The sequence below is a fragment of the Podarcis gaigeae genome (genome assembly GCF_964106915.1).
Source record: "Podarcis gaigeae genome assembly, chromosome: 7".
In the NCBI taxonomy this organism is placed as follows: domain Eukaryota; kingdom Metazoa; phylum Chordata; class Lepidosauria; order Squamata; family Lacertidae; genus Podarcis; species Podarcis gaigeae.
This window is the reverse complement of record NC_139683.1, coordinates 77,363,434-77,388,291: the sequence shown is the minus strand read 5'-3', so window position 1 is coordinate 77,388,291 and position 24,858 is coordinate 77,363,434. Positions and strand designations below refer to the sequence as shown.

Sequence of the window (24,858 nt, the reverse complement as noted above, 5' to 3'; positions counted from 1 at the left end):
AATCGCACAACCCAAAGCATCTGTATGACTGTATAGATATTGTGAATACATAAGTTTTTAAATTATTTTTCGTTTGGTTCTGGATCCAAAGGTTGGTTCCCTCGGGTTGTTCAAAATCATTTTTAAAAACCTGTAGAAGTCAAAAGCAATTTTGGAACAGTAAGCATTAAACATACACTGCTGGTGACAGGTAGATACTGTGCAAGAAATTGCCCTTAAAGATGATAAAAGCTCATCCAGCCGACAGAAATCCCTTTTGAAAGAGGAAGCTGTTCGGAGCCTTCATGCAGGACTGCAGAGTGAGGAGCAGGGCAAATGGGACGTTTAGCTGAAGGTGCGCATTAGAATGCTAGTTTTGAAAGTGAAATTGTTGAAGCAAAGGGAGCTTAAATAACTTTAAAGACACCTTCCTCCCTCAATAGGGCTGTGGTGAGAATGTGGAGCTGTAGCTAAAAATGCCCAGCTCATTGTCACAACCAGCCAAACCTCTTATAGTCTAAGAAATTTGAGGAGGGGGTCAGCAGGTATCCTAAGAGTGTCAAGCACATTGAAAGTTAGAGGCACTTTAGGAATTTGGTATTTGCAAATTCTAATACCAACTGACCCAGTCTGCACTGCATCAAGTGATGTGCATATTGAATTCTGCTCATCCACCAGCTTTCACATTCCTTGAATGTTCTGATACAATTTTTAGATCAAGGAGGATAGAGGAAATGGTGGCATTGTCTATTTCCTCTCTCCCCCCCCCCCATCCTTTTTATATCCTCGTTCTTAAGGTCATGCCCTTGCAACTTTCCCTTTTGTGTTTCCACTTTCCCTTTCCCCTTTCTGAAGCTTGCATTTCAGCATGATGAGAATATACAATTAGGACATCAACCTGCAACAAGATGGCATTGAGAGAGAGAGAGAGATTTCCAAATTTTTAACAATAATACAATATATTATAACATATTTGTTTTTTAGCTCTGCTGAGCTATCCACTTCCCTCCACCCGTCTTCTGGTTTTCTAAGACTTATCTTAAATCCACCCATTTATATCGTCACAATTCTACATTTTTCTAAATTATTCAAATTTTTAAAATACAGGTGGAAAAATTATTGTAAACGTTGCGAGCTTTATCTCAATCCTGATAGCGTTTTTAATTGTATACACTGATTTTCGATATAATAAATAAATTTACTCCAATCTCTCTGGAACACTTGGTCACACTCTGCTGTCGGATTTTCCCCGTCAGCTTTGCCAGTTCCGCATAGTCCATCATCTTGGTCTGCCAATCTTGTATCATCGGTATTTCTTGTTGTTTCCATTTTGGGGCAATTAAAGTTCTTGCTGCTGTAATGGCATACATAAATAGTTTCTGATCTAATCTAGATATTTCATCTCCTACCATTCCCAACAGGAATGCTTTGGGTTTCTTGGGGAAAGTATATTTTAACTTTTTCTTTAACTCATGATATACATTCTCCCAAAATGCTTTAACTTTATCACAGGTCCACAACATATGGTAAAAATCTCCTTCTTTTTGATTACATTTCCAATGTTTTCTATTTTTTATTCTATACATTTTAGCTCATTTAGTTGGGGTTAATTAAGTACCATCTATACATCATTTTCATTATATTTTCTTTCAAAGCCATACATGCAGTGAACTTAATTCCAACATTCCATAGAAGATGGCATTAATCTTGCTTCAGTTATAAAAAAGATGGAGGTGGCCTTGCTTCAGTTACAACTATGTGTATCTCACAATGAGGATGGGTCAAAGTAACAGAAATTATAAATCAGGATTTGAAAGACAACAATGGTGTGAATTTCAGGATGTAGATAACAAAGTTCTCAAGAGTAAAATACAGAAAGGGAGGAACTGATTTGCTGTTTTAAGTTTTCCAGCAGCCAGCTGGAGCAAAGACCCTATCTGTCTCGCCAGAGTGGTGCATGCTCTGGTTATCTCCCACTTGGACTACTGCAATGCACTCTTTGAAGGTGACTCAGAAACTACAATTAATCCAGAATGCAGCAGCTAGACTGGTGACTGGGAATGGCTGCCGAAACCACATAACACCGGTTTTAAAAGATCTACATTGGCTCCCAGTACATTTCCAAGCACAATTCAAAGTGTTGGTGCTGATCTTTAAAGCCCTAAACCGCCTCGGTCCAGTATATCTGAAGGAGCGTCTCCACCCCCATCATTCTACCTGGACACTGAGGTCCAGCGCTGAGGGCCTTCTGGCAGTTCCCTCCCTGCGAGAAGCGAGGTTACAGGGAACCAGGCAGAGGGCCTTCTCGGTAGTGGGGCCCGCCCTGTGGAACGCCCTCCCACCAGATGTCAAAGAGAACAACAACTACCAAACTTTTAGATGACATCTGAAGGCAGCCCTGTTTAGGGAAGCTTTTAATGTTTGATGCATTACTGTATTTTAATATTGTGTTGGAAGCCACCCAGAGTGGCTGGGGAAGCCCAGACAGATGAGCAGGGAATGAATGAATGAATGAATGAATAAATAAATAAATAAATAAATAAATAAATAAATGAATAAATGACAACAGCATGAATTATTGCAGACCTGATGTAGAGCCCAACAAAACCCACAGGGGTACAGATTCCTCACCCCTGCCCAATTTCCAGCAGGCATGAACCAACCTGAATATGATGCCTACAAAGTCTCCCTCTCCCCTGGAAATTTTAAGCATCCGTCTCAAACATTTCCTTTATGAAAGCTCCTTCTCGTCCTTTCATTTTCTCTCTTCCAAATGCTTTTGCATCTGTGGCTGCTTCCAAGAACGTTAGCAAGCATCCACAGGAAAGAAAACTAAAGATTCGTTATGCGTTCCTGCAGGGCTTATTTTGCCATTTATGTAAACCATGTGCCTTTGTTAAAGAAACTCATTCCAACAAATCTGTTCATGTTCCACAGCTCTGATTTGCAATATTATGCAGGGTCATTGAAGAGCAGAGCCTGACAAAGATATTTCTTACATCAACCAAATCCAGACAGATTCTAAAGATCTCTCTCCTTATCTACTGCTTATCAAGATGTTATAAAGAGAATGCCAGGCAGGCAAGTTAAACCCAAGGCCTCAGATCATTCAACCAGTAGTACTTAGCATTTATATAGCACTTTTAAAAATGTATAATGGCAAAGAATAAGGAGTCCCTGCTTCCTAAGAGATGTTCAGAGTGCTGCACATTTATAGATACAGGCTAATGATCATTGTTAACAATCAACAGAATCAAGTGGTTAAAGAGGTGATATCATAAGTAAACAGAAATTACGTTAGTTGTTTTATTGAATTGCACAGTATTTTAAAGATGGCTTAGCAATGAAATTTAAGTGTTAATTTTGTTAATTTGTAGCAGTGTTGGCAAAATGTAGTCATAGTTTTGGTACTTTCTACTCTTTGGGAGGGATGCGGGTGGAGCTGTGGGTTAAACCACAGAGCCTAGGACTTGCCAATCAGAAGGTCGGCGGTTCGAATCCCCGTGACGGGGTGAGCTCCAGTTGCTCGGTCCCTGCTCCTGCCAACCTAGCAGTGCAAGTAGATAAATAGGTACCGCTCAGACGGGAAGGTAAACGGGGTTTCCGTGCACTGCTCTGGTTTGCCAGAAGCTGCTTAGTCATGCTGGCCACATGACCCGGAAGCTGTACGCCAGCTCCTTTGGCCAATAATGTGAGATGAGCACCGCAACTCCAGAGTCGGTCACGACTGGACCTAATGGTCAGGGGTCCCTTTACCTTTACTCTTTGGGAAGGACTGGTGTCCAATATTTTCTGAGTTTCCTATGCTGGTCCCATTGATCCCTTAGTTCAGGGCTCATCCAGACTACCTTTTGTTCTGCACTTTCCAGGTGCGCATCCGCATTTTGAAGCTTTGGTTGACGCTGCGAATTTTCCCAGGGAAAGCACCAGGATGGGGAAAAAGAACTGCTCAGACACAGAGCTTGGAAGCCCAGACCTATGCTAAGAAACGTGGCACAAAAAGTAAGTCTTGATGAACACTCTGCGCCGCTGTGGCCACCTGAGCTTCAAGTGATGGCAGTGGACGCAGAAGAAACCCCAAGCTATGTACCTGCTCCTTCAGAGGGAGTATAACCCCAGCAAGAACAGGAAAATCTGAAAAGGAATTCACCCTCTCTACCTCATTGGATCATCTTTCTTTCTTTCTTTTAAATAATCTTTATTAATTTAAATTACACACATATACAAAGAATTTACAGTCTCATACTACAAAAAGAAAATTTAAGAAAAAAGAATTAAGAAAAAAGAAAAGAAGAAAATACAGAAAAAAGAAAGAACAAAAAGCAGTTTTACGTGCATAAAAAAACTTAATCTTCCTAATTAATACTTAAATAAAAACTTAAATAAAAAAGACTTCTGACAAAACAAGTCTTCCAATCATTCTCATTGTACTGTTTATACTGTCATTGGTTTTTTTCACACAGTTTTATATTCTTTAATATTGCTCCCGTCTACTCCACAAACGGTATTTGTTGTGTTTACAAGTATCACTCAAGTTCTGCTAATATGGTGTGGTTGGTACAATATGATCTTATATAACATTGGTTCATGTTTCAGATACCATGTTTCTCAGGACTAAATTTACAGCTTCAGATTCTGTTGCTGAAGAGATCTTTGCCTTCATGTTTGATGGAGGAAAGCGAGCTCCTCATTCCCGTTTTTAAACTTAATTTACCGTATTTTTCGCCCTATAAGACGCACTTTTTCCCCTCCAAAAATGAAGGGGAAATGTGTGTGCGTCTTATGGGGCGAATGCAGGCTTTCGCTGAAGCCTGGAGAGCGAGAGGCGTCGGTGCACACCGACGTCTCTCGCTCTCCAGGCTCCAGGAAGGTATCCGCAAGCCTTGCACGCCCGGAGGGAGTTCCCCCGGGCGCGCAAGGCTTGCGGGCGGCAGCCTGCAGCGCGGAGCACGGGGCGCCCTCCGGAGGACGCCCAGTGCTTCGCGCAGGTGTCCGCTAGCCTTGCGCACCCGGGGATCTCCCCCGGGAGCGCAAGGCTTGTGGGCGGCAGCACGGAGCACGGGGCACCCTTTGGAGGCCGCCCCGTGCTCCGCGCTGGTGTCGGCAAGCCTTGCGCACCCGGGGAATCCCCCCCCCGAGAGCGCAAGGCTTGCGGGCGGCAGCCGGCAGCACGGATCACGGGGCGCCCTTTGGAGGCCGCCCCGTGCTCCGCGCTGGTGTTGGCCAGCCTTGCGCACCCGGGGGATCTCCCCCCGAGAGCGCAATGCTTGCGGGCGGCAGCTGGCAGCGCGGAGCACGGGGCGCACTTCGGAGGCCGCCCCGTGCTCTGCGCAGGTGTCCGCTAGCCTTGCGCACCCAGGGATGTCCCCCGGGAGCCAAAGGCTTGCGGGCGGCAGCGCGGAGCACGGGGCACCCTTCGGAGGCCGCCCCGTGCTCCGCGCTGGTGTCGGCAAGCCTTGCACACCCGGGGGATCTCCCCCCGAGAGCGCAAGGCTTGCAGGCGGCAGCTGGCAGCGCGGAGCACGGGGCACCCTTCGGAGGCCGCCCCGTGCTCCGCGCAGGTGTCCGCTAGCCTTGCGCACCTGGGGATGTCCCCCGGGAGCCGAAAGCTTGCGGGCGGCAGCGCGGAGCACGGGGCACCCTTTGGAGGCCGCCCCGTGCTCCGCGCTGGTGTCGGCAAGCCTTGCGCACCCGGGGGATACCCCCCCCGTGAGCGCAAGGCTTGCGGGCAGCAGGCGGCAGCACGGAGCACGGGGCGCCCTTAGGAGGACGCCCCGTGCTCCGCGCTGGTGTCGGCAAGCCTTGCACACCCGGGGCATCTCCCCCCGGGTGGTGGCCTTTGGAGGACGCCCCGTGCTCCGCGCTGGTGTCGGCAAGCCTTGCGCACCCGGGGGATCTGCTAATATGGTGTGGTTGGTACAATATGATCTTATATAACATTGGTTCATGTTTCAGATACCATGTTTCTCAGGACTAAATTTACAGCTTCAGATTCTGTTGCTGAAGAGATCTTTGCCTTCATGTTTGATGGAGGAAAGCGAGCTCCTCATTCCCGTTTTTAAACTTAATTTACGGTAGCTCTGAACAAGGAATTTCGTGTTATGATGTTCTTCATCCTTCCTAATGCAGCATTCTAGTGCCGTGATAAATACTTTAATGTGTAGGAGTAACTTGGAATATAAGAGCCAAAACTAGGCAAGCCTATTAGATTGCTGTGGAATGGCTTTCTTCTCCTAAATTCCTTTGAAGCCAATAATTTTGGAGGACTAATTGGTCTTGCCTCTTCTTCCTAACTTAGGGTTCTCCTTTTTCTGTCTGCAATTAGCAAAACTACGACAGCTCATGCAGCATGTACATCCACACACATATATGCAAATGCCAGAAGTCATCAATCCAATTAGACCGTGGGCTTGCTTGTTTAAAACAAGGATGTGTTTCCAGGACTGTAAATGAAAGAAGCTCCTAGGTTTTGTTTCCTATTAATCATACAGTCTCTGATCTGTCTCAGTGGCTTCCCATTCTTATTATCTTATTCTGAAGGATCAACAGGCAAAGATACAGATTATGTTGCAGCCAGACATTTGCGACAGATATGGCTGAATTGCCGTGCAGCCTTTTAGCAGAAGCAAAGTAGATTTCCAGTTCTGTGGCTCTTTTCTGAAACCTGGATAAATAAGCATCACATAAACCCAGCGAAAAGCATATTGTATGTTGACTAGAGGCTGCACATCTGCTTGCTCCACTCACAACCCCCCTTGCCATTCGCCCCATATTAATCATCTTGTTTTTCTTTTTTTAATAGATTTTATTAAATTTTACAATTTTACATTCAACACAATCATCATCACCACATAAGAAAAAATATGCAAATCTAAATCTCCCTCCTCTGACTTCCCTCAACCTCCTCTTCTGGTTCTTCTTCGATGTCTTCTAAAAGTTTGGTAGTTATTTTTCTCTTTGACATCTGATGGGAGGGCGTTCCACAGGGCTGTAAATCAAATTATTAATAAATGTAGATATTAGTGAAAGTACCATAAAGAAACGCATTGCATTAGGGCAAATTGCATTGCAGAATGTCTATATTGGGGGAATTGCATAAACAATGGTGTATGTTAATGCACTGAAATGCATTCTTTTAGTCAGGAAGACCATTAGAAACAGTAGAGAACTTAAATATTAAAAGAAATTGAAACAGAGGGAAACCCAATTGTGAGATTTGCCGATCTCTAGGGCGGTTAGGTGCGAACATGTGCAATACTGTAGATGGGACTCTCACCCTTGTACAGTAGGCTGCATCCTAGCTTCACTCACTGCACCCTCCTCCCCACATGAACGCAGCTCTCTCCATCCAGGTCACTTCAGTGCTGCTGGTTTGACTTCAGTCCTGGATGCACACTCCATTGTCTCTCAAGACAGACAGATGCCAACAAATAACATCCAAACAAGCAAGAGACATAATCACAGTTCAAAAACACATCCCAGCCATCAAGGAAGGTGCAGAGCAAGGTCAGTGTGGGATCTGGATTGGGGAAGAGTCTGAGGAGCGAGACAGAGAAACTACATTAGGTCCTTGGGACTGAGGTTCTCTGTTCCAAGACTATGGGTGACAAAAATATATGGCAGTGAAAAAAAGCCATATTGTGCGCGTTAACTGTGAGTAAAATCTTCACTGATTTGCAAAGCAAAGTGACTTTGATTTATTCTAGCCTAGGTATTTTTGTTGGGAACGTTTGTATAAAGGTGGATGAGGGAATATTTAAATCTAACCAAGTTTTAATGTGTTCAGAGTGATTGCCATTGTGCCAACTCTGCCACAAAAGAGACTCTTCCAAACCTCTCTCTTCAGCAATTCCTACCTTTATCTATATATATAGAATTATGCAGTGCAATTGGGTGCAATTGAATTAATTAGATTATAGTGATACTATATCACCCGATTGTATTTTAGTCACCATCTTAGACACAGAGTTGTATCCAATTATCTGCCAACAGAGTTATGGCCCCCAGCCTCCCCTTATACAATACTACCTTAGAGAAGCTGTTTTATTTAACCCCTGCAAGTCAGTCGCCCCCCCCCCAAAAAAAGCAGCATAGAGCTTGTTCACCATAAACTTGTGGCTTATTCCTGATTCGTAGTTCCTAATTCAAATCCTTCTCCTACTTTGAATTTTGCAGATGCAACAAAACCACAGTCACGAGAGAGGCTACCATTTTGAATAAGGAAACAGCTTTGCATCCAGTCTAACGAAGACATCATCTGGAGCGAAAGAAACTGATACAATACACATGAATCGGATTCATATTCACGTACAAAGCTCAGGCTAAGATTTAATCAGGGAAGACAGCAACTAATGATAATGATGTGCAAATAGACAATTATGAATATTTGAATAGGTCAATCATTTACATTATAATTTGGATTTGGCAAAGCTAAAAACTAATTTGAATGCGCACAATGAACATTTCTACTGTTTCTTATAAGCAGAAAAGAAGGAGCCGAGTAAATTGGACTGTTGTTCATAGCTGGCAGTATGACTAGCCTAAAAATTCTTTCCTGTGAAATGGTTTGGATTGTTTCTCTATGAATAAAGCGTAATGAGTGGAATAATATCCATTATTTAATAGGTACCAACTGGTGCCCAGATTTTGAATCAAAGCAGAGCCAAGTTCCACAACCCATACAACCTACAACACCCTTCATTTTAAAATAAAAAACAACAATTAGAAAAGGATATAAAGTACTTTAGTGATATTTAACATATTTGTATCCCACCTTATCCATAACATTATTTAAAGATGGCTTTTATAATTTTAACAATAAAAAATAAACATTTTAAAAATTAATAATAAAATGAGAACATGCAAAAGCTTTTTAGTGGGAGCATAGAATCAAATTTACTTTAAAGCAGCTTCAAAATAAAATCATAATATTCGGAATTTTAAAGGCCTGGATAAAACTCCTGGTCGCTAGAACACATAAAGAGAGGTGCAAGGTAAATGGTTTGTTTAAAAGAAAAAATGGATTTAGTATAGAAATTTCGTGGTTTGAAAAGGGATTATTGGAAAATAATGTGAAGTTACTTTCTAAAATGTATGAATTGCTTCTAGAGTGGCATACTAAGGACGAAGAAGTTAAATCAGTAATGATAAACTGGGTACAAGACATTGGGCACAATATTCAGTTTTCATCTTGGGGAAAATTATGTACTTAAAATTTACAGCGTGCTGTACGTTGAAGGAAAACTAGATGAAAATGATGTGTCGGTGGTATTTAACACCTGTAAAACTAGCAAAAATGTATAGAACTGCTTCCAATGTTTGCAGGAAATGTAATGAGAAAGAAGGCACATTCTACCATATGTGGTGGACATGCAAGATAACTAAAGCATGCTGCAAAGGGATTTACAATGAGTTGGAAAAAAAATGTTTAAAATAATAGGGGAAAACAGAGGCTTTTTTTGTTAGGCATTTTAGGTACAGAGATTCAGAGGGAGCAGAAACGACTATTCATGTATGTGATGACAGCAGTGAGGATACCACTGGCCCAGAGATGGAAAGAAACTAAGTTCCAACCAGAGAGGAATGACTGATGAAAATGATGGACCATGTCGAAATGGCGAAAGTGACTTGGAAAATCAGAAACCAGGAAGAGAAGGATTTTAAGGAGGAATGGGGAAAATTTACAATGTACTTAAGAGAACATTGTAAAGAACTAAAAACTTTGCCAGGATTTGAGTAATGTTTGTAATGTACAAAAATGAATTATTATTCTTTTAACAAATTAGAGAAAATAAGATAAGCAGATGGGGAAAAAGATTGATAATGGTAACCATGAAAGGGTGGAGGGAAATCAAGGGATTCAGAGAATACTAAATGAAGAGGTGAATGATCTGTCTGAATTTTAAAATAAAATAAAATTGGTGGTGGGTTTGTTTGCATGTATGAGTTGTTATGGACTATGTTGTAAATAAAGAAAATAATAATACAGTGGTACCTCGGGTTACATACGCTTCAGGTTACAGACTCCGCTAACCCAGAAATAGTGCTTCAGGTTAAGAACTTTGCTTCAGGATGAGAACAGAAATTGTGTTCCAGTGGCGTGGCAGCAGCGGGAGGCCCCATTAGCTAAAGTGGTGCTTCAGGTTAAGAACAGTTTCAGGTTAAGTACGGACCTCCAGAACAAATTAAGTACTTAACCTGAGGTACCACTGTAAAAATTCCAATCTGTCTGAATTTAGAATTGTTATGTAAAACTTAATTTAAAAAAAATTAAAGAGAGGGGGAAGGCAAGGTGCACAGAACTGGGGAGAGCCCTATGGAAAAGGCCCAGTTCTAACCTTAGAAGTGTTGTGGAAGTTTGGCAGTTTGAGCTTCGACGTCTAGCAAAAAAACCAATGACCAGGCGGCAGGTAGCAAATCAAAAACGGATTTTTTTCTTGTACAAGAATGGTGCCTCATCCACCTTGCGGTGCAGACATGAAACCCCATTACAGGCAACAACCGATTTAGGCACAGCACCGAACTCAGAAGTGGTCCCAAAACGTTAGAAAGGCATCATGAATAGGGCAGGGCAGAGGCAAGGGCAGAGAGGGGCTGAGTGGGGGCGGAACAGGGCAGAATGGGCACACATGCGCTTTGCCGATGTGAGTGGAACCCCCTCACAAAATGAGGATTGCCTGTACAGGTTATGCATAAAGATAAAGGGACCCCTGACCATTAGGTCCAGTCGTGACCGACTCTGGGGTTGCGGCGCTCATCTCGCTTTACTGGCTGAGGGAGCCGGCGTACAGCTTCCGGGTCATGTGGCCAGCATGACTAAGCCGCTTCTGGCGAACCAGAGCAGCACACGGAAACACCATTTACCTTCCTGCCAGAGTGGTACCTATTTATCTACTTGCACTTTGACATGCTTTCCAACTGTTAGGTTGGCAGGAGCAGGGACTGAGCAACAGGAGCTCACCCCGTCGCAGGGATTTGAACCGCCAACCTTCTGATCGGCAAGTCCTAGGCTCTGTGGTTTAACAGGTTACACATAAGCCTTATAATTTCACATAAACAGCTTGATGCCTTCTTTCCTCCCAGCTTATCACACTTTTGCGCAGTTGCCAAGGCTAATCATGACCTTTGATAAGCAACCTTAACTAGGCATTTGTGGGACAGGGTTTCCATCGCCCCTTCCTGTTGCCACTAAGCCCTTTCTGATATCCTGCCCTCTTCTATTTGTGGTTAGCAGGACTATTTTTGAAGCTTTGACTTTTGACACCTCACCTAACCACAAACTCCATCTGTTACTTTGTGGTGAAGAGAGTTCCCTGTTGCTGTCTCAAACAAGGTGCTCAGAGACGGATTAGCCCAGGGCACTTAGCTTTTTGTTGTTGTTGTTGTTTAGTCATTTAGTCGTGTCCGACTCTTCATGACCCCATGGACCAGAGCGTGCCAGGCACTCCTGTCTTCCACTGACTCCTGCAGTTTCGTCAGACTCATGCTGGTAGCTTCGAGAACACTATCCAACCATCTCGTCCTCTGTCGTCCCCTTCTCCTTGTGCCCTCCATCTTTCCCAACATTAGGCTCTTTTCCAGGGAGTCTTCTCTTCTCATGAGGTAGCCAAAGTATTGCAGTCTCAGCTTCAGGATCTGTCCTTCCAGTGAGCACTCAGGGCTGATTTCCAAAAGAATTGATAGGTTTGATCTTCTTGAAGTCCATGGGACTCTCAAGAGTCTCCTCCAGCACCATAATTCAAAAGCATCAATTCTTCGGTGATCAGCCTTCTTTGTGGTACAGCTCTCACTTCCATACATCACTACTGGGAAAACCATAGCTTTAACTATGCGGACCTTTGTTGGCAAGATGATGTCTCTGCTTTTTAAGATGCTGTTTAGCTTTTTACACTTCACTAATTGTTCCTCTTTGCTTAGCCAGAATGACTCTATTTTCTAACACAGCATCCCTCAATAAGAGCAGGCAATCCTTGAGTCAACCGAGGCAGCTTGGGAACAGGATAACAGCAGCAGTTTTTGAACTGAGCCCAGTCCTGACTCCAACATACTAGCTTTCTGGGTGCAAGGAAATCTTTTTGTTCGAGAGCAGTATTTGCATTCTGTAATGATACTGCCCTGACACAGGTTTGCCAGTTCAGTGAAAGGTGAGTACAAGCCCTGGTTTAATGAATTCATACATTAGTCTTGGGAACTGACTGCTTGGCTGATCTGATCTGAATACCAATGAAGCATTTGTACCTTTCATAAGTAACTCTTCTAACATACTTCAAGTGTATTAATAAAAACTGGAATTTTTTTACTTATTTTCTTCATCACCAAACTGGAAATCATTACATACATCTCTTGCTTCTTCATCTGCCACATGCAGAAATGACTAGAGTCTCTCTCTTTTCCTATCTGCTCTACTTAAGGTAAAGGGTAAAGGGAACCCTGACCATTAGGTCCAGTCGTGACCAACTCTGGGGTTGCGGCGCTCATCTCGCTTTTACTCACTTTTCCCTCCCCCTCTTTCTTTTTCCTTTCTCCTCCTGTGATGAGGCTGCATTTAAATAATTAAATGTTTCAATATTTTAATGTTGTATTTTAATCTTGTTTTAAGTTGTATTCATTCAACTTGTTTTTATTATTGTGTGTTAGCTGCCCTGAGCCTGGCCTTGGCTGGAGAGGGCGGGGTATAAATAAATTATTATTATTATTATTATTATTATTATTATTATTATTATTTACTGGCCAAGGGGTACAGCTTCCAGGTCATGTGGCCAGCATGACTAAGCCGCTTCTGGCGAACCAGAACAGCGCACAGAAACACTGTTTACCTTCCCGCCGGAGCAGTACCTATTTATCTATTTGCACTTTGACATGCTTTCGAACTGCTAGGTTGGCAGGAGCAGGGACCGAGCAATGGGAGCTCACTCCGTTGTGGGGATTTGAGCTCCTGACCTTCTGACCAGCAAGTCCTAGGCTCTGTGGTTTAACCCACAGTACCACCTGCGTCCCTATCTGCTCTACTTACAATGCTGCAAAATTCAAACCCTTGCTTCCAGATTCTCCTGTTCTCTGCAGCATTTTATTCAAATAGCAGCTTTATTAGAGGCTTCAGCTGGCCCATTTTTCACTGCCTTATTTTCATTTTGTCTTTTCACACCATGTAGTATTTGCAAGATTACAAATGGTCCACAGAGACTGAATTAAAAGTAATAAACTTTACTTAGCAGTGTGCTGCTCCAAAGCTATATACAAAACGAAAACTAGTCAAATACTCCATAGCTTCCTTTTCCTGCTGGTCTCACCTAGAACTGGTTCACCCCATACAACTATTATCGGGCCACCATTCTCTGACCACATCAATAGGGCTAGCCATTAAAAGAAAAATCCAGCATTTCTCATTCTCCTTCCAGTGCCCGCCCCAACCATTTTTCCACCTGAAGCTGATGCCAAAAGCTACACACATCCTGCTAGGTCCAACATATTTGCTGTAGCATTCAGATACAAATTCCTGTTGCAGCATACAGTTACTGACTCACACTTGTGTGCATGGAAGGGTTAACCTGAGCCCTGAGCTCAAGTTGCCATGGGTGGCTTAGATTAGCCTTTACTTCCTCCTTCCCTCCCTCTCTCGGCCCTTCCTGAAAGTAGCTGGAGCTGCCAGCTGCAAGGAAAATTGCATGAATGGAAAATCTCTCTTAAAAGATATTTTTGCTGCCTGCATCTTAAGATTGCATGATTCTTTTGTAAGGAAACCAAGTTCTTTCTTTCGGAACACTTTCCCTCTTTATTTTTCTGCCTGCGGATGAAGACTTATTTGCAGTAACTTCTGAAACTGTGAGTAAAATCTTCAGTGATTTGCAAAGCAAATGTGCTCAGAGGGATTGTCATTGTGCTAACTCTGCAACAAAAGAGTAAGACTCTTCCAAACCTCTCTTTCCTACCTTCATATATGCCTAATTCACAGTGCCCCCCTCCCGAGGGAGGCAGCTTCACCCTCATGCCCATCAAAGCCAGCCCAGGCTCTATCAGCTCAGCAATTGTGAATTATATTATTTCAGTATTCTTAAAAATAAAATAAAAAAGATGTGCAGAAGAAAGGTCAACGGGCTTCAAATCCAAGAAAGACTAGAGAGAGATTACAATAAAATGCAATACTTTCTATTCAATTTGTGGCAAGGCCTCAAGGCTGTAATCATCTATTTCAGTCTCTGGTGCACCAACCTTGCTGAACCGCTCAAGGATACCAAGAATTTGTGCAGCTTTTAAAGACATGGCTTTTAATTCATCAGGTATCTGAAACACAGTTGTCAGGAGACTTCTCTGTTAAGTGGGAAGTTTGATGTCTAATGGCGTCTTGTTTTTTTGTTTCTTAAAAAGGCACCAAGAGACAGATCCACTTTGCATGCCAGTTACCGTGGGTGCAGTCTTCTTGAAAGCCTTTTCCGAACAGCTCAGGGGAGGCCAGAGACATTTAATTTAAAAGAGGCATGATCCCAGCTCCTAAAGAGCTCATCGCTGGAATAAAAGACAGGCAAAACCCACTTGAGAGGGGGAAAACCAGAACAAAGGGAAGGAGTAAATTATGAAATTCTCTCTCTCTCTCTCTCTCTCTCTCTCTGTGTGTGTGTGTGTGTGTGTGTGTGTGTGTGTGTGTAAAAATGGGTTAAAGACCCCTGGACGGTTAAGTCCAGTCAAAAGTGACTATTGGGTTTCAGTGCTCATCTCGCTTCAGGCCGAGGGAGCCGGCGTTTGTCCTCAGACAGCTTTCCAGGTCATGTGGCCAGCATGACTAAACTGCTTCTGGTGCAACAGAACACTGTGACGGAAACCAGAGCTCACGGAAACGCCGTTTACCTTCCCACCACAGCAGTACCTATTTATCTACTTGCACTGGTGTGCTTGCTAACTGCTAGGTTGTCAGGATCTGGGACAGAGCAACGGGAGCTCACCCCGTCGCACGGATTCGAACTGCCGACCTTCTGATTGGCAAGCCCAGGAGGCTCAGTGGTTTAGACCACAGTGCCACCAGTGTTGTGTGTGTGTGCATATATTTGCAGCAGTGGGCCTGTAAGGTGACAGTCCTGGCCCTACTATCGGGCAGACTGAGGTGGCTATTCAGGTGTCATGAAAAAACAGCAAATTTTTAGTCATTTTTCAATATATCAAGCCAATGTATGTGTGTGTGTGACATTTCAGCTACATACACATGTGCCCACAATACTTAATTTCCCACTTCTTCAGGGAATGCATCATGGCAGCTGTTCAGTATACAGATAGTTCCAATACATTATTCCAAATGCATTATTTAAATGCATTAATTAAAGTCACTACTTGTAAAAGTGAGGCATATAGCCTATTGTGTGCATGCGTTTTTAAAAGAAAACCTTGTATTTCAGTTTAAAAATTCCTGATGGGCTTACTAACAACTTGAGGCTTCCCAGCCGAGGTAGTGACTATCGTTAGAATTTCCATCAATGCCATGGTATCTTTCTCATCTAATGTAACAAAAATTAGCCGTGGGCATGACAATAAATCCAGTTGTAAACAAGCAAACTGAGTAATTTTACATTAACTTGCATTCACTTTCCTGGAATCCCATTAGTGGCACTGCTTGCTATAGTTGCTTGATGAAAAGAAGCCAGATACATCAAAATGAAAATGAAAAAATGAAAAATTGTAGTCCTAAATATGTGCCTATGCCCTTGCCCAAACCAATCAAGTTTTTCATCTGGTGTCCTCGCAGGTCTGGAAAGACCTACCTAGCAAATATGTTTCCTGTGATATCATCGGGTAATGCAGAATTTGCACTCTTTCAAAATTACAAGTTGAGTCCAGCATTTTCTTTGGGGATTTTTGTTGTTGTTGTTGTTGTTTATAAAAACACCATTCATGGCTTGATTTATCCCAGACGCAGTGCTACAACACCTTTTCAGTACCAGAGGTCTGTCTTGGGCCAAGTGTTCCTGGGCATGTGCCAAGTTCTCCCCCTGCAGCTATAAAATGAGTACAACCAATCCCAACACATCTAAGATTAGAGAGGAAGGGCCCACCTTGCTGGTTGGAGCTCCAGCAACCTTCTACATGGCCTACGAAAAATGCAAATATGCACATGCACATACTTTTATCAGGGTCTTGTAGATTAAGGTGGGGGAACAGGTGGTCTTTGGACTACAACTCCCATAATTCCTCACTCCTGACCATGTTGGCTGGGCCAATGAAATATGGCGTCCAACAAACTGGGGGGGGAGGGGGTTGTTGGGTTCCCCATCCCTATTCAAGCTAGTCTGATTGATACTTGCAAGATGTACAAATGAGGATATCCACAAGTCGCAGTGCAGGAATTTATTCCTATTACAAATTTCAACAGAATTAGGGTGATAGCCAATCAAACGCTGCTCAGAATAGATCCAGTGTCTTGCCTTTAGGTTCAAATGTTGGATTTCTCTGACGCACAGTGTTCCAATCTCCCATTTTTTAGACACATGTCGACCTTTTGTGGATGGATGAATTCTACACACACCTTCCTGTGCTGGTAAGATCTGCCAAAGCATCTTTTGCCATCTCACCCCCAACCCACCCCAAAAGGCATTTGTTCAGATTATTGCAAGGAAGGCAGGGAAGGGGTACTGATTGATCCATGCTCTGTTTGCAAGGTAAAGGTAAAGGGACCCCTGACCATTAGGTCCAGTTGTGACTGATTCTGCGGTTGTGGCGCTCATCTCGCTTTATTGGCCAAGGGAGCCGGTGTACAGCTTCTGGGTCATGTGGCCAGCATGACTAAGTCGCTTCTGGCGAACCAGAGCAGTGCACAGAAACGCTGTTTACCTTCCCGCCAGAGCGGTACCTATTTATCTACTTGCATTTTGATGTGCTTTTGAACTGCTAGGTTGGCAGGAGCAGGGACCGAGCAACGGGAGCTCACCCAGTTGTGGGGATTCGAACCGCCGACCTTCGGTTGATCGGCAAGTCCTAGGCTCTGTGGTTTAACCCACAGTGCCACCCACGTCCCTGTTTGTAGTTGATATAATAAAAGGGGACTCCCCTGGGAGCCTGGAGTTTTTGGGTCTTATTTTTCTTGGGAAAAATAAATAAAACCTATAAAAGTTGGGGGATAGGGAGAATAGGTCCAGTGAAATCAATGGCTATTGTCCATGGACTTAAATTAGTCTAACAAGCGTCATAGTAACGGACAGTAATACCAAGACATATCCATACTGAGAGGGAACAGCTCAGTGTCTAAAACCAATTAAATTCAATAGGAGTGCAAAGGGTTGTCTTCATTTGGATCATGTAAGTGTAGTGCTACTACAACTCTTCAGAACAGCACTGAAGACCTACTTATTTTGACTGACATATCCATGAGTGACTCTATCCTGCTATTGAGGTCTTTCGGACTGGTAGCCATAGGGGATTTTTTTTTTTTATCCAAGAGTGTTATGCTCTTACTGTTGGTTTTCTTAATGCGAGTTTTATGAGAGGTTTTGTATTGTATTCTCTTACCATTGGAGCTGTATTTTATCTATTATTTTAACATAAGCAGTCTTGAGTAAGTTTTACTCATAAAGGCAGCCTTGAAATGTTTTTTTAATAAACAAATTATATGCAGACAATTTCCCCAAAGGAAATAAGATCTAATGGAGTTAGACAGCAACCATCCCATTGCCACCATCATATAACTCACTTACCATAGATAAACAGAATTGTTCTTCTCTTAATTGCCAGTGTTGAGATCTGCCAGTATCTTAGCTGTAGTTATTGAGATCTGTAAAACTCTGTATGAGTTATAGTTCATATAAACACTTTCACTGTATGTGTCATTGAGGCTAGTCTTATTGTGAGGTCACTATAGCCTCATTGTGAGGTCACTGTGACCTCATCTCAACAGTGCTCAATTGAAAAATCAAAGACTCATCTTAAACACATGCTTTTCAGCTCTGCCCCACCTTAACTGCAGCAGTAGAATAGTATATGGTCATATATTATTAACTGAACTATAAAATGAGACAAAGCACATGTTTTGGAGGCCATTGGGATGGTGGAGGAAATTACTTCCCCGTGGCAAAGCATCCTGCCTTGGTAAATAATAAATAAATGATATTTATGAGGAAGATTTTGTGTTCTAAGATGGAGACTATCTGTTGTAGGCAATAAGGAATTTGGTGGTGTTCTCCTGGTGTAGTTGAGTAGGAATTTCAAGACAACCAGAGCAAAAAGAGTTGATTGGTCTTGATTCACTTTCAGTGCATTGTGTTGACAGTTTTAGGCTTCTGTCCTCTATGCACCTTGGAGTAAGCCCCATGGGTTTTATGTTGAGCAGGCAAATGTAGGATTGAAAAGTTTGTTCTCTCCAAGAGTGAAACAGAAGGCTCAAAGACTGGCTATTGGTTAAGGAACATCTAGCAGAGTAAAATATGTAGCAAGTGGTTTGAAAATGATTTATAGATGGTATATAACTCTGAGTAGGTGGCTAAGATTTATAAAACAGAATCAAATATGTGTTGGAAATGTAAAGAAGTGGAGGGAACGTTCTTCCACATGTGGTGGACATGTAAAAAGGTAAAAGTGTGCTGGGAAACGATTTATAATGAATTGAAAAAAAAGTTCAAAACTACTCCCCCCCCCAAAAAACACACACACACAGAGTCCTTTTTGCTGGGGATAACCCAGACGTAAATTCCCAGTTTTCAGAAAAAGTTATTTATGTATGTAACAACTGTGACCCATGTTTTGTTAGCCCCAAAATGGAAAGTGAGCGAGGTCCCAACTAAAGAGTATTGGCAATGTAAGATGACAGAATATGGACAACTTGCACATTTAACATGTAGAATAAGAAAGCAAGAAGAACATACTGGAAAACTTTTATTGAATGTATGGAAAGTAACTGTATACAGCTGAAAATGCCAGCAGCATTAAGATAAATTCATCAGAGTAAATAATTTTTGATGGATGTAAAAGTGGAAAACTGATTTGAATGGTTATATTAAAATATGCAGAGATGTATGATATATAAGTGGGATGCAGGTGGTGCTGTGGTTTAAACCACAGAGCCTAGGGCTTGCTGATCAGAAGGTCGGCAGTTCAAATCCCCGTGATGGGGTGAGCTCCCGTTGCTCAGTCCCTGCTCCTGCCAGCCTAGCAGTTTGACAGCACGTCAAGTGCAAGTAGATAAATAGGTACCACTCCGGCGGGAAGGTTAATGGCGTTTCCTGTGCACTGCTCTGGTTAGCCAGAAGCGGCTTAGTCATGCTGGCCACATGACCCAGAAGCTGTCTGCGGACACACGCAGGCTCCCTCCGCCAATAAAGTGAGATGAGCACCGTAACCCCAGAGTCATCCACGACTGGACCTAATGGTCAGGGGTCCCTTTACCTTTATGATATGTAAAATGAACCATGCAAAGAGCAGAAGGAAAGTCGCTGGATATTTTAAAGTTTATAAAATGTTATTTGAAGTTGTAAAATTGAAAATTTAATAAAAATTAATATTTTTTTTAAAAAAGTAACAAGTGGGGTTGTTGTCAACCTGTTGTCAGGATTTGCACTAGAATCTTTCTTCCAGTGTAGAATGGATTTTAAAAAAATGTATTCAAAGAGAAACTCTATGACACTGTTCACATCCTTGTTGACACCTGAAATTGCTCTATTTCACATGAAAGGAAGGAAGGAAGTCGGGAAGGAGTGGTAGACTCTGCAGTTCATCTCATCATTGAGTATCTTCTTCAACTATTTTCCCAATGCTTTGATATTAAAACCTCATTTCAGAATATTTCACTGAAAAACAAACTTCCTATGAGGAAAACAAAATAAGGGCCTTCTGTCTCAATGCTTCGAGTAGAATGGATTGCCACCGCCATTTTAAAACAATTGTGTTGGTACAGATGGAGGAAGAACAATAGTACAATAGTACATTTTCTATATATGAAAAGGCTACAAGAATTATTATTTGTATCTTAGACCACAATGTTTCATGAGCTGTTTTGAACTTAATAAACATAATCGGCTGATTAGAATTTACCAGTCTCGATCTTCCTTGTTTCCAAGAGACAAAAGCAGATCCTCATGGCTGATAACTGAACCTATCTTCCATGGTGCTTCTGGAAGCTCTAAACATAGGTGGCCCCCTCTGTTGGCAGATCTGGGATGCTATTGAGACTACTGGAATGGGAAGGAGACCATTCTTACCAGTCCCCACCAGTCACAACCCACCAGGATGTTCTCCTATGCAGATCTCTAGGAGCTGCACCCAAGAGCCTAATCTTAAATAATATGAGAGTGTACATAACCTCTGGTCTCATGCAGATGCAATTCATATTTCAGCATACAAGGGACTTATAATCAAGATCCTTTAACCCAAGAAGCCATTTCTCAACCATCCTGAGCATGAAAAGAGGTGGCAAAAGCGACGTGATTTTCCCATCCTTCTCAATACAGTGGTACCTCGGGTTACATACGCTTCAGGTTACATACGCTTCAGGTTACAGATTCCGCTAACCTAGAAATAGTGCTTCAGGTTAAGAACGTTGCTTCAGGATGAGAACAGAAATCGTGCTTTGGCGGCGTGGCGGCAGCCCCCTTAGCTAAAGTGGTGCTTCAGGTTAAGAACAGTTTCAGGTTAAGAACGGACCTCCGGAACAAATTAAGTACTTAACCAGAGGTACCACTGTATAGAGTTATGTGTGGATGAAATCCCATTAGTGATCTTAAGCACAGAAGTCAGGATTCCTGCAGCATTGACTCATAAAACTAATTCCTGGCCTCTCTAACAATTCATCTCAGAGTCCGTCTTAAAAAGCATGTTGCTGTGAACTGAAAACATCATTTGGTATGAACTAGTTAACCAGCGATAGCTAAAAAGAATGGTGTATTTGCAGGCAACCCTTTTTCATAGAGGAGCTTTCCTCCTTGCATGACAAGCAAAAAAAAAAGCCACACGGCAAAACCGCAATAGAAGGTCCATGAATGGTTACATTTATCACCATTTGCTCTTCTCATTACAGTCTCTGTCAGAAGCATAGATTCATGCAGAGCCATTTTCTGCTCTCATTAGAACCCTTAAGACACCCAAACGAGGCATAGCATTGTGGCTTTTTAATACCTTCTGGCTGGAGAAATGCAAGGCAGTCTGTAAAAGAGATTCTGACCTTTTCATTATTCTGTAATTTGGAGAACCATCCGTGCTCTCCCTTGTTTACAGTTCAACTAACCCGGGTAGAACAGCTGCAGTGTACAAAGGTCAGAGCCAAACAAGCCGAATGCAATCTGTCTGTGTGTATCCAGGGCAAAAAATATATATATTCCGCCCCCCCCCCCCCCAGTAAAAGTGAAATGCCCGCTATACAGTGGAAATTTTCCTGATCCTGTATGAAATCATAGAATCATAGAATCATAGAGTTGGAAGAGACCACAAGGGCCATCGAGTCCAACCCCCTGCCAAGCAGGAAACACCATCAGAGCACTCCTGACATATGGTTGTCACTCTGCTTAAAGACCTCCAAAGAAGGAGACTCCACCACACTCCTTGGCAGCAAATTCTATTGTCGAACAGCTCTTACTGTCAGGAAGTTCTTCCTAATGTTTAGGTGGAATCTTCTTTCTTGTAGTTTGGATCCATTGCTCCGTGTCCGCTTCTCTGGAGCAGCAGAAAACAACCTTTCTCCCTCCTCTATGTGACATCCTTTTATATATTTGAACATGGCTATCATATCACCCCTTAACCTCCTCTTCTCCAGGCTAAACATGCCCAGCTCCCTTAGCCGTTCCTCATAAGGCATCGTTTCCAGGCCTTTGACCATTTTGGTTGCCCTCCTCTGGACACGTTCCAGTTTGTCAGTGTCCTTCTTGAACAATGTGCCACAGCTGGATGGACAGGCAAACATCAGGATGATAGGATTCCTCCCATTGATTAAAGGACTGTGTCCAAACACATTCATCCAAGGGACCTGGGAAGTGAAGGTTTACCTCTGACCTTAACAATGGAGGAGGAGATTGAGATCAGCTGCCTTCCCAGCCTGCAAGAAAAGAGCAATGGAGATGGACCAGGAAAGGGATGAACCAGAAGGTTGCCACTGATGCTTATATAAATTTTCTTGCTGTGCTGTTAACATCCAAGCGAAGATAGGGCAGTCTAGGTGGCAACCTGACAACCCTACCAGTCATTGGTCATTGTATTTACACGTTTGGACAACGATCAGAGAAGATAAATCCCACCTCCCACTCCATTATGTGCCCACTTGGCCACACCACACAAGATCCAGAAGTTGCAGTGATACTGAACCACTTTCTAATTTGTGTCTCGGTTTTAATGGAAATTCATAACTCTTCCAGTCAATCGAGATTGACATATAACGAACTGGAAACTAATCAAGTCCCCTTTCTAGAGTCTGCTTTCTTTCTTTCTCCTTTTTTCCTAAATGACCAGAACATTCTTCAGGAGGAAATGGATGGCTTCATGAACTGGAGCAAAACAATTTAAATTCTAATGGAAAGGTGTAGTTGAAGGAACCTTGCCAGCTGTTCCACTATTTAAGCACTGGTTTTCAGCAGATTGGGGTCCCACAGCCTCATTTTTCACCCTCCAGCGTATCTCAGCCCTCTCCCTCACCCCTACTCAATTCTAACGATGTGGAACCTCTGGTAACCATGGAGGAGCCTAGCTACACATGACATCTATCACATTTGGCATCTCCAGGCTTTGACGGTTTGGAATTCTGAAGGTGCCCCCTGAACAGTCAGCTCTTGAGAAAAGCTTGGAGGTGTTTGCCTTGATGTCACACTGAGAGAGAAGGAAAAGCTGCTGGCCTATCTCTTATCTCGCTCTGCTAATTTCCCCCAGCTATTGAGAAACAGCGGAAATTAACAATGCATGTTAGCAGCAGATAAAAGCCCATAGGCCAGCAGCTGTTCCTTCCTTCGCAGCATGACACCAAAATGAATACCACCAAACTTTCCGCCAGTGTTGACTGACAGAAGTGAGGGCGCTTTTGTAATTGTGACAATTTCCAGGAAGGTAGCCATGATAGTCTGCTGCAGCCAAAACAATGAAAAGTCTGGTCTAGGAAAACTGATGTCATAATACATTTGTTGACCTTTAAGGTGCCATAAGACTCCCTTTGCTTTTGGATGGTGAGTGTAACATGTAGCCAGGCTCTTATGGCAGCTTGTTTATAAAGGACGGATATGAAGCTACAAAGGGATTCTAGGAACAGGAGGGGAGAAAGGTCACTAAATCACTAAATCACAAATCAAACACACACAACAACAACAACTATCTGAATTTCAATGGCATATTCCAAACTCTTAGTGGCAGCAAATATGCCTATGGGGCATTGGGAGGGTTGAAATGGCAATACAAGGGAAATGTCATAGACGTTATTCCAAACTAACACATACTAGCTGATCCTCAGCACTGATCCAAATGCTGGATTTTCAGTCGATCCCTTTCCTCACTTATCAATTTCTCTACAATCTCCACGTTCTTTGATGCTTCAAGTGCCATTTTCATTCCAACCTCAACTGCGTCAGAACCTTCACCCATTGGGCGAGCTCCCTTCAAATCTGATCCCCCTGATTATCTGAGGATTACAGACTGAAGATGTTTGGGGAGCTCAAACTTTTGTTACGATTGGCTAGCGATTCATTACGCTAGAAATATCAAGATGAGAAACATCTGCTGATCTTGGTTGACTTACAGCATGAGTCCAAGTCACAAGCGCAGTTTTAGATGCTCATTTTGAGAAGCAATAGTAATCTATCAATGTCCTGTATAGGATATTACCTCAAGATTAACTGCTTGTGTTCAAGAATGATCCAAAAGGAGAACAGTCAGAAAGAACAAATGACCTATTTACACGAGATGGCACTGAAATGGTTGGCCAAATTAAGAAATTTAACCCCACTGGCATTCAAAAGAATTTACCACCAGCCCTGCTCTTTGGTTTTGTGCACTAGGGAATCATAGAACAGCAAAACTAGAAATAGGATTTTAAGTAGGGCAGGAGTGGCGAACCTTTTACAAATGAAGGGCCAGATTCCATTCCAGGCAACCTTTCAGGGACCACATGCTCATGGTAAGCAGGTCCAGAGGTAAAAAGCAGGCAGGACAGTGAAATTATTTTTCCCTTTGTACAGCAGGCTAGTTTTTACGCAGACTGCTTTTTTGCAACCATCTCTATCCTTCACCCAGGCAAACAAGAACTATTATCAACATTCAAGAGCCTATTATAGCAGGTGGGGAAAAACAGTCAAGGAAGCTGATGAGGGGTTTGGCCTGAGGAAATCCCAGGGTCCAAATAGATAGAGCTGGAGGGATGTATTTGACCCCTCCAGGCCTGAGTTTCCTCACCCCTGGACTTGGGGAATATGGGAGCAGGGGGGAATATCTTGGAGAAGTCTGACAGGCAGACTTTGAATATAAAACAATCAGCATGTTTGCTATGAATTTTCCTGTGATCAATTACTGAATACTGTTATGAATGAAGATGAAAGAGATTGCCTTTGGAGACAGGCAGCACAAAGGCCCCTAGGCTACAGAAGATCCCTGAGTGCCCAGGGGATCTTTATCAGGAGCTGAAGACAGTTCCCTAGATAGCAAACATTACTTAGACTGGTCTAAGTTTGCCTCTGTGTTTGACTGACTACAAGTGGATTGAAGAGCACATCAAGGTTTTGCACACTGGTTTCTTAAAATTTAAGTAAGCAGACCTATGATTTATTCATTTGCTTCGGGGGGGGGGAGTTAAATTTGAATGCATGTTTGGATCCCGTTGTTATCAATAAAAAATTGGCTCTTATTTATATATTACTGATAAAAACGGGATCCAAACATTAAAATTGTTTATTTTAATGTTATTTTAATGACAAAAAGTTTAGGAAGACCAATACCAAGGGCAGCTCA

At 42.8% G+C, this 24,858-nt stretch overlaps 1 long non-coding RNA gene across 1 annotated transcript in view; it reads right to left on the bottom strand.

The window, feature by feature from the left end:
* Positions 1-17,753, bottom strand: part of LOC310848446 — a 30,329-nt gene extending 12,576 nt beyond the window's left edge. Inside the window, exons 1-2 of the long non-coding RNA XR_014566404.1 lie at positions 17,648-17,753; positions 14,380-14,481 (exon numbers count right to left, since the gene is read on the bottom strand). This is a non-coding gene — a long non-coding RNA (uncharacterized lncRNA). The remainder of the gene's footprint in view (positions 1-14,379; positions 14,482-17,647) is intronic.
* Positions 17,754-24,858: the final 7,105 nt, after the last annotated feature.